The sequence below is a fragment of the Rhinolophus hipposideros genome (genome assembly GCF_964194185.1).
Source record: "Rhinolophus hipposideros genome assembly, chromosome: 12".
Taxonomy (NCBI): Eukaryota; Metazoa; Chordata; class Mammalia; order Chiroptera; family Rhinolophidae; genus Rhinolophus; species Rhinolophus hipposideros.
This window is the reverse complement of record NC_138058.1, coordinates 6,069,649-6,078,221: the sequence shown is the minus strand read 5'-3', so window position 1 is coordinate 6,078,221 and position 8,573 is coordinate 6,069,649.

Here is an 8,573-nt window from a genome sequence, read left to right as displayed (position 1 = left end):
AGAGGCATAGGCTCTCCTTAGCAGGGGAAAGATGGGGGTGCTGTGCCCACCTCTATCGACCCTGCGAATTCTCCAGATGGTCCCCACATGGCTGTGTCTGGCTTGGGTTGCCCCTCTCCCCCGTGGGGAGTCGTACCTGTCTTTAACTAGCCAGCAATCTTTCTGGGGCCAAACAGGGAGACATAAAGTGTAAGCACAAAAGTGAAGCAAAGTCCCTGAAAGGATCCGTCTCACAGACTCTCCTTTCTTTAGAGGCAGGTACAAGGAGACAGACGGGTAGGCTGCTGCCTGGCAACAAGGCCTCTCTTGTTTTTATCCTTATACTCCATTCCCATGCCCCTCCTACCATAGAAATCAGGACATTTAACATGTATCTTTTGGTTTGTATGTGTTTTTTAAAAAATGAATATTTTTGGTTTGAGTGTAGTTTTTAATTTATATAATTGGTTATATATCTCATTTGGTGACTCACTTTTTTTCTCTAAGCACAGTATTTTAAAGATGTCTTTATGCTGCTATGTGTAAATCTGTTGCTTCTAATTAATTGCTTTCTGATATTCCAAGATGTGCATCTACCACATTTCATCTATTTGCTTTCCTAGCAATGGACACCCAGATAACCTTCAACTCCCAGGCAGAACAAATATGGCTGCAAAAAACATTAACTTTGTGTATATGCCGTGACTTCTGTCAAGTCTGTCTCTTTCTCTCTCTCACTCTTTTTCTCCCTCCCTTCCTCCCTTTCATGAGAGAAAGTAGCAATTAGGACTCCCTAGCCCAGTTCTGAAAGGATGTGGGTGGCTTTACTGAAGGAAAATGAGTCTTGATGATGTAGAGCTTAGCCAGATTAGGGGATAGTGTGGAGAAAGGAATAATGGGCTGCAGGGCAGAGTCAGGAACAGTTGCAGAGGCCTGGAGGCAAGGATCATGAGGACACAGAAGTGATTTGCCAGTGGTGGTGGTGGGTGGGGAGGGCAGAAGAATAGACTGAAGAGGTAACTAGGGCCATAGTGAGGCATTTCAACTTTATCCTAAAGAAAATGGGAGGCTCCTGAAGGGCTTTAAGTGGGAAAATGAGAACATGGGATTTGTGACTTACAAAGATCATCCTGACTATAGTGAGAAAAATAAACTGGAATGAGGAAAGATGGGAGGCAGGGTCCAGTAACTTCTGTAGTGACTCAGGTGAGAGAAGATGGTAGCAGTCACAAAGCAGATGGTATGAAGAGATATTGAAGAGGTAGAATTACTAATTCTATGCTACACACCATGCTCTGCACATAATAGATGAAAAATATGTGTTACTGTTAATGATAACATTTAAGTTTGGAGCCATCTTGAATCTCCAAGAATCTGAAACCTTAATGTTAGAAAGGACATTAAAGATATTCTAATCTTAATCCTACTTCCCACATGATATAAGACTCTACCACACTCTTTACAGCTTCTGTTATACTTTTCCAAGCCTAGTAGATCACCACCTAACAAGGCTGTCTATTCCATTTTGATCTTCCTTATGGTGAACTGAAATCCTCATTGCAAGATCCATCCATTGTCCCAGTCTTGTCCACTGGAGACACACAAAATAAGTTCAGTCTTCTTTCCATGAAAACTCTTTAGAGAGCTGAAGAGAGCCAACATATTTTCCCCAAGTTTACTTGTTTTTCAATGTTCTTTAAAAGTTTCGCAGGATTTCAGGATCTTCTGCCACTCCAGTTATGCTCCTCTAGACATACCCAAGCTAGTCAAAAATCTTTTATTCTGAAATACCAAGTGAGCCCTTATTTTCCACAGTCTCATGAGGAATACTATTGACATCCTTTTCAGACTTTAAAAAGCAAATAATGTCAGGGCAGCTGGATGGCTCAGTTGGTTAGAGTGCGAGCTCTCAACAACAGGGTTGTGAGCTGTGCCCACTACAACTAGATTGAAGACAACGAGCTGCCACTGAGCTGCCAGACGTGCGGCCAGATGACTCAGTTGTTTAGAGCGCTAGCTCTTAACAACAAGGTTGCCGGTTCAATTCCCAGGGATGGTGGACGGTTCCCCCTGCAACTAGATTGAAAATGGCGACTGGACTTGGAACTGAACTGCGTCCCCCACAACTAGATTGAAGGACAGTGACTTGGAGCTGATGGGCTCTGGAGAAACACACTGTTTCCCAATATTCCCCAATTAAAAAAAATTAATTAAAACAAAAATTGCAGGCCCCAGCATGGCATTTAAAAAACAAAAAAAAAGGAAGTAATATCTTGGTAGCAAGAAAACACATGAGGGAACCATGACAGAATTATTTAAATCTCTATAATGAATGCAGCTCAGATACATAAGCGCTAGTTTATGTGGCCACTTAAGGTGTATTATTTAAATCTTACTAGCCACTTATATTCTACTTTGAAGCTGGATGATATTCTTCTGCCTTTATCTGAGTGATAATGTCATCTACATACATAAATTAGAGAGATAATCTGGCATTCTAGGGTAAGAATTTTAAAAATTAGCATATTTAAGCTGGATACTTTTTTAAAAGAAAAAAACAACAACCAAGTTCCTTGACTTACTCATTCTTTCCCTGTTAAGTACAAAGCAGATCATCTCAGCACAGATCAAACTGTGCCTCATTAGCTATAATTAGGTCTTTCAATGTTATGCTTATTTTTGTGGTGATTTATATTTTTTCATATCCTCTCCTCTCCTATGTTGCAATTTTGTTCCCCTATGGATGCAGCATCATTTGGAATGGAATATAGTGTACGCTTTAAAATGGTTAAAATGGTGAACTTTGTGTTGTGTGAATTGTATCTCAAATAAAAAAAAATTGCAAAAAAATAGAGAAGGTAGCTATTTAATGATATAAAAAGCATTATAAAGTTAGGTATTTATTTCTGTTTAGTAAAATAAATGGATAAAATACCAGTATTTCCAGTAATCCAGATACCTAATTAATCCACGCTTAATGCTAGTGCTGCAAAATTATGACTCAAATGAACTTCATTTGGTTTGGATTTGCTAATTCTCCACTATTTCATGACCACAGATCCTAACCCTAGCCAATTGTTTACAAAATCGTGCTCTTAAGTTTGAATTATAATAATTAGAAACCCTCTCAATGTATATGTAAGAAAATCAAAACTTTGAGAAAGGTGTCCAAGGGACAGTGACAGAAGAGCTTGTGTGTGTGAGTTCCTTTTGCCTGGACAGCAGAGCAGTGGTCCTTTAACACTTTGGCTTGATGAGTTTTTATGACTCCCTTAGCCAATAGATTTTCTCCTTAATGCGAGCAGCATACCAAATTCATCTTTCCTTAACCTAAGCTGAGAAAGTTTGAAACTTTTCAAAACTAATTTCATTAAAGGGAAAAATAAAACTGAAAATAACAAAGGAACAAGACAAACAAAGAAACAAAAACTCATAGATATAGACAGTAGTTTAGTGGTTACCAGAGGGTAAGGGGTAGGGGATAGTAGATGAGGGTAAATGGGCTAAATACGGGAATTGAAGGAGAACTGACTCTGGCTGGTAAACACACAATGTGATATATTGATGATGTATTAAAGAATTGTACACTTGAAACCTGTGTGCCTTTACTAACCATTTTCACCCCAATAAACTTTAATTTTTAAAAAAATCTGAAATAAAATAGCTATGAAATTGTTGATTCTTATTAATTGGAAGGAATTAGCTCCCACTGGCTGTCTGTCAAAGCCCTGGCTCCTCTTTCCTGCACTGATCCTTTTGCAATTTGTATCCTTTTAGATGGGAGTTATGTGTCCCAATCACAATCCCTGAGGGAGGAGTCATACAGTCTGTTAGAAGTCACAACTTCAGTGTGTGCAGGGCCAGGGCAATCAGTGGATGAAGTGGCCTAGTTGGCATCTGGTGAGTATTACCCCATTTAGAGTGAAAGACCACGGAGCTCTGAAGATTGTTGTCAAGTTGAAATCCTGGCTCTATGCTGCCAGAAATTGGGAGTTTAGGGGACATTTCCTGATTTTTAAATGTTGACAACTAATTCAAAGTTTAAAAAAACAACACTATGTCTGCAAACCAGTATAGCCACTATTGCAAACCAAAGGCCACTAGCTGCAAACCTCTGCTCTAAGCAGACGGCAAGGTGGAATTTTCTCTTCAAGTTCGAGACCCAGTGAGGAATTTTTTTGAACTTTTCCCTAAGACAGGGTTTACCCTGGTTCCTGTAACCATGATATTACTTCACTTGCTTTTCCTGGTTCTAGCTTTGCATTAGACTTTGGGTTCCTTAAGGGCATAGTCTAGAAATTTTTTACCCTTGTATCCTCTTCAGCTCCTGTGGTAGACTACTGATAGAAATCATGAAAATGTGCATTAGGAAACAGACCCCAAAACCACTGATAAGACTTATATTCATTTCTCTGTGGGGAGACAGAGATCAGAACATTGCTTTATACATCTCTCTCCTAATGTTTCTAAAACACAACAGATCATATGATAGTAAGTTGAAACTCTAAGATCTCTGTATTGAAATAGTCATTAGTAACATAGGACTTGGTGCCCAAAACTTTAGTACTCATTTTGGGTTATATAAAACTACGTAGAAGGACTTATGCTGCCCATCTTTAAAGCTCAGTGGTCAGAGAAAAAGCACAAAAATAAGAACAAGACTTACAGTTTATTTGTTTCATGCCCCCTCCCTCCAAAGCAGAAACTACTGTGTCCAGTTCCTCCTTGCCTCTCTAGCACTGCATCTACCGTGCCAGATGTGCCTTGTTATTAAACATATTTATCTTAGGCTAGTGTCCTCAAGCTCTCTTGGACCTGCCTCACAGCATCCATGGTCAGAGCGCCTCTGATTATATCAGCTTCAGGAACCACTACCAGGGGAGTCCTGGCATGAGAAATACCACAGTACTCTCCCAAGTACTGTAGCTCAGAAATGAGGAACAAAATGTGGGTATGGCCTCCAATATCCCTACCTGCCAAGTTCAGAGAGGTTTTACATATTACTGATCAGTCTGCTTTTTGTTCCCTGGAAGGGCTCTAGTCCTACTTCCGTGGTTTGTGTGACCCACAAGGGAGACAGGAGTGGAACATGACTCACTCAAGATCTTTTAGTGCCAACTTAATAGTTTGGACTCTCTGAGAGCAGCTTATAATGTCCATTTCTTGGTTAAAGTTTGCAATTTTATAGATAGTAAGAAAAAAATTTTATTGCCTATTCAGATTTGTGATTAGATTTTTAAAAGAACTTGGGTGTTCCTCACATCAAGAGGAAAACTATAATTATATTCACTCACTGTGAAACGAGAGCAGTCTTTGACCAAGTCTCAGGGGTCAATGTACCATTGGGAGATTCCTTTCTCTGGAGGCAACATACAGCGTCAGTCCAAACCGCAGAGTGTAGCATGCCCAGATCTATACAAAATCAGCTAGGGGATCAGGCTTCATGATCAGTATCCAAAAAACCAAGAAATCTGAGGTATGGCATGATGACGTCTCAGACCTAACTTTTCAGGTCCCATTTATCTTTTGTAAAGCCTGCAATGGAAGTGTTGGTGGATGGTCAGGCTGGCCTTTCCTTATTTTTCTTGAAATAAATTTTGTCCTTAAGAAGAGGAACTAATTTCTCTAACACGATAGTAACTCATTATACCCAACGTAGAGTGCCAAGCTACCCCCTCAAGGTAGGAGTTTACTAGGATTAATTAACTGACTGATTAATTTGATTATATCTAGAACATGGCTAAGACTGTTCCAGGCCCTGTGATAATATGGTAACTTTTTACATTCAATAGCAGTGTTGAGCCCATTCACATGTCCAACTCTGTCCAAGCCCCTATTTGTACTCTGTATACGTCAGCTATATCATCCTGCTGCTTTCTCCTCCCCACTCCTTTTGTAGTTGAATTTCTGGGTGCCAGATTTGGTCCATGCCCCACCTACTCCTCCTCCACACACCTGTCAGGATGGTTATCTGGGAGTGGGCTGGTCAGATTCTCCCTCCTGGGCAGTAGAGCAAAAATACAGAGAGCACTAATCAATTTGTCATGATAATAGCCCACAAAAGATAAGTAATGAGAAAGCAAAAAATAGGGGGAAGCAGAAAATTCTCTTAGTACGCTATGTGTGACCTCGTAGTGTTCTATGCCAAGAAAACAATGCAAAAAACAAGACAAAATGAACCAAAAAGCATTGTTTTTCTCGATGGACTAGAATTACCATTGGTTCAAAAATCAGTGAAAACTATTTTTCTGTTTACTTTGACTTCCAATAAGCGCTGAACTAGATGATGACCAACCTCAGGAACTTTTATTAGCCTTTATCTGGGTTGTTATTATGTCTCTTACTGCACAATATGCCTTTTGAACTTTTATTGAAACATAATAATATTGTACAAACAACTACTCACGTGCCGAAGTTGAACAGGGGAATTGCATTGTGGGAGAGTGAGTGCGGTGCCAGCGCTAATGGGGAAGTGTACCTACAGGAAATTGGCAGTGCCTCTTGCCAAGCAAAGGGAAGGTTTTCGTGGGAGATATGAGAAGATATAACAATGGTAACAGAAAGTTTCCTGGAGACACTAGGGAACATCCTTCCTGCAATCCATGGTTATTTAGGTCAGCCAAGATTTCACCAAGTACAAGTGCTAATCACAATAGAATGGCTTACTTTTAGAATCTAAAAGTTCTAAAAGACTGATACCACTTGAGCCACCAAACTTATATACTCACACGCAGGTCTCATTCAAATATTTTTCCTTTTTCCTGCACATAGTTTACTGTATACATAATTTCAGATTTAGGCACCTTGGAGAGTCCAATTTCTTTTCCTATTTACTAATGTACTTTTCCTTCTCTGTCCACAGTTCTTTTTTACACTTCATTTTCTTTGGAAACATCTGATCCTAGCAAGTGTTGGTGTCCTGCCCAAACACCCTGGGGAGGTGCTTCCTGGTTAGGATGCTATGCCCATCTCCCAGCTGCTGCAGGTGCTTCAGCTCATGACTCAGCTTGAACTCTACTACTTTGCCTCAAGGTGCCTGGGCGTTAAACTATAACACCATTGCTCCCCTTGCTGGGAGTACGCATCCTTACCCTCTTGCCTTAAAGCAGAACACCTTCTGAAGCTCCCCTCCTTTCCCCCATTTCCCCATGCTGGATTTTTCCCCCTCTGAAATCATATTCTTTTGTGGCTCCTTTCCCTTCTCCAACTTACTTTCCTCCTCCCTTATAAATCATAGTACCCATGAATTCTTGTTTCTGCTTCTACGAAACCTGCCTAAGACAGTAGTATAACCTACCTCATGTAGGAAAAAATTAATACTTCAAAGTAAAATACACTGTTTCGTCCATTTCTATCTTTCCCTCTAATTCAAGGTATTAGCCACAGCTTTTGAACTTCAGATTTTAAGAGCATAAGTGACTAATATGTGAGTTTTATTCGTTTAGAATCAACTGGTATCTATTAATAGAAAGAGACCCCTAACTAGCATTTTGGTCATAGCGAAGATGGGGGTGGGAGAATGATAGAGATATGCTCCTCTCTCTCCTGAATATCGAGCCACTTCCTCCTGCATTTGGGCTTCCTCCTTGAAGACTTATTCTACTAGGTCTTGAAGGATTTCTGGGTCTCAGGAAACCTGTGAAATATGTGTCCCTGAGGTTTTAGAAATACAGTTGACCCTTGAGCAATGCAGGGGTTAGGGGCGCCATACCCTGCACAGTCAAAAACTGGCATATAACTTTTGATTCCTCCTAAACTTAACTACTAATAGCCTACTGTTAAGTGGAAGCCTTATTGATGACATAAATAGTTGATTAACACGTATTTTGTATGTTATATGCATTATATACTGTATTCTTACAATAAAGTAAGCTAGCAAAAAGAAAATGTTAAGAAAACATAAGAAAGATAAAATATTTATTGAAAAAAATCTGGGTATCAGTGAATCAGCACAGTTCAAACCTGGTTTGTTTAAAGGTCAACAGTAAATTAATTAGTAGAACAATTGGACTTCTGGGTGTATGGGAGATAGGAATGCTGACTGTACTAAATGTGGCACATGTGCTTTGTGGCCAGAGAGTGGCATTATTGTGAAATGCACAAGGCTTCATAGCCCTACTTTCTTCGGTTTTTCTGAGGCTCTATACCATTTGGTTTTGTTTTTCTTCTCTATGACCCTGCTGTACCTTTCAGTCTATCACAGTTTTTTGTTTGTTTTTGTTTTTGTTTTGTTTGATTCTTTAATAATACTGTTCACCTGTGTCCATGCTGTCGTCCTCTACTAGGCTGCACCCTTCCTGGGGAAAGGAATCTTGTTTTTATCATCTTTTGATGCTCTCCACCTCCCAGCATGAATAAGGCTCTCAATATGTCTGTCATCAAATGAATGGAGCTGGCACTTTTGCTGTGTAAGATTGTATTGGGGGATGGTAGAAGAGGATAAAGGGGGTCAAATATATGGTGATGGAAGGAGAACTGACTCTGGGTGGTGAGCACATGATGTGATATATAGATTATATAGTATTATAGAATTGTACTCTTGAGACCTATGTAATTTTACTAACCATTGTCACCCTAATAAATTTAATTTAAAA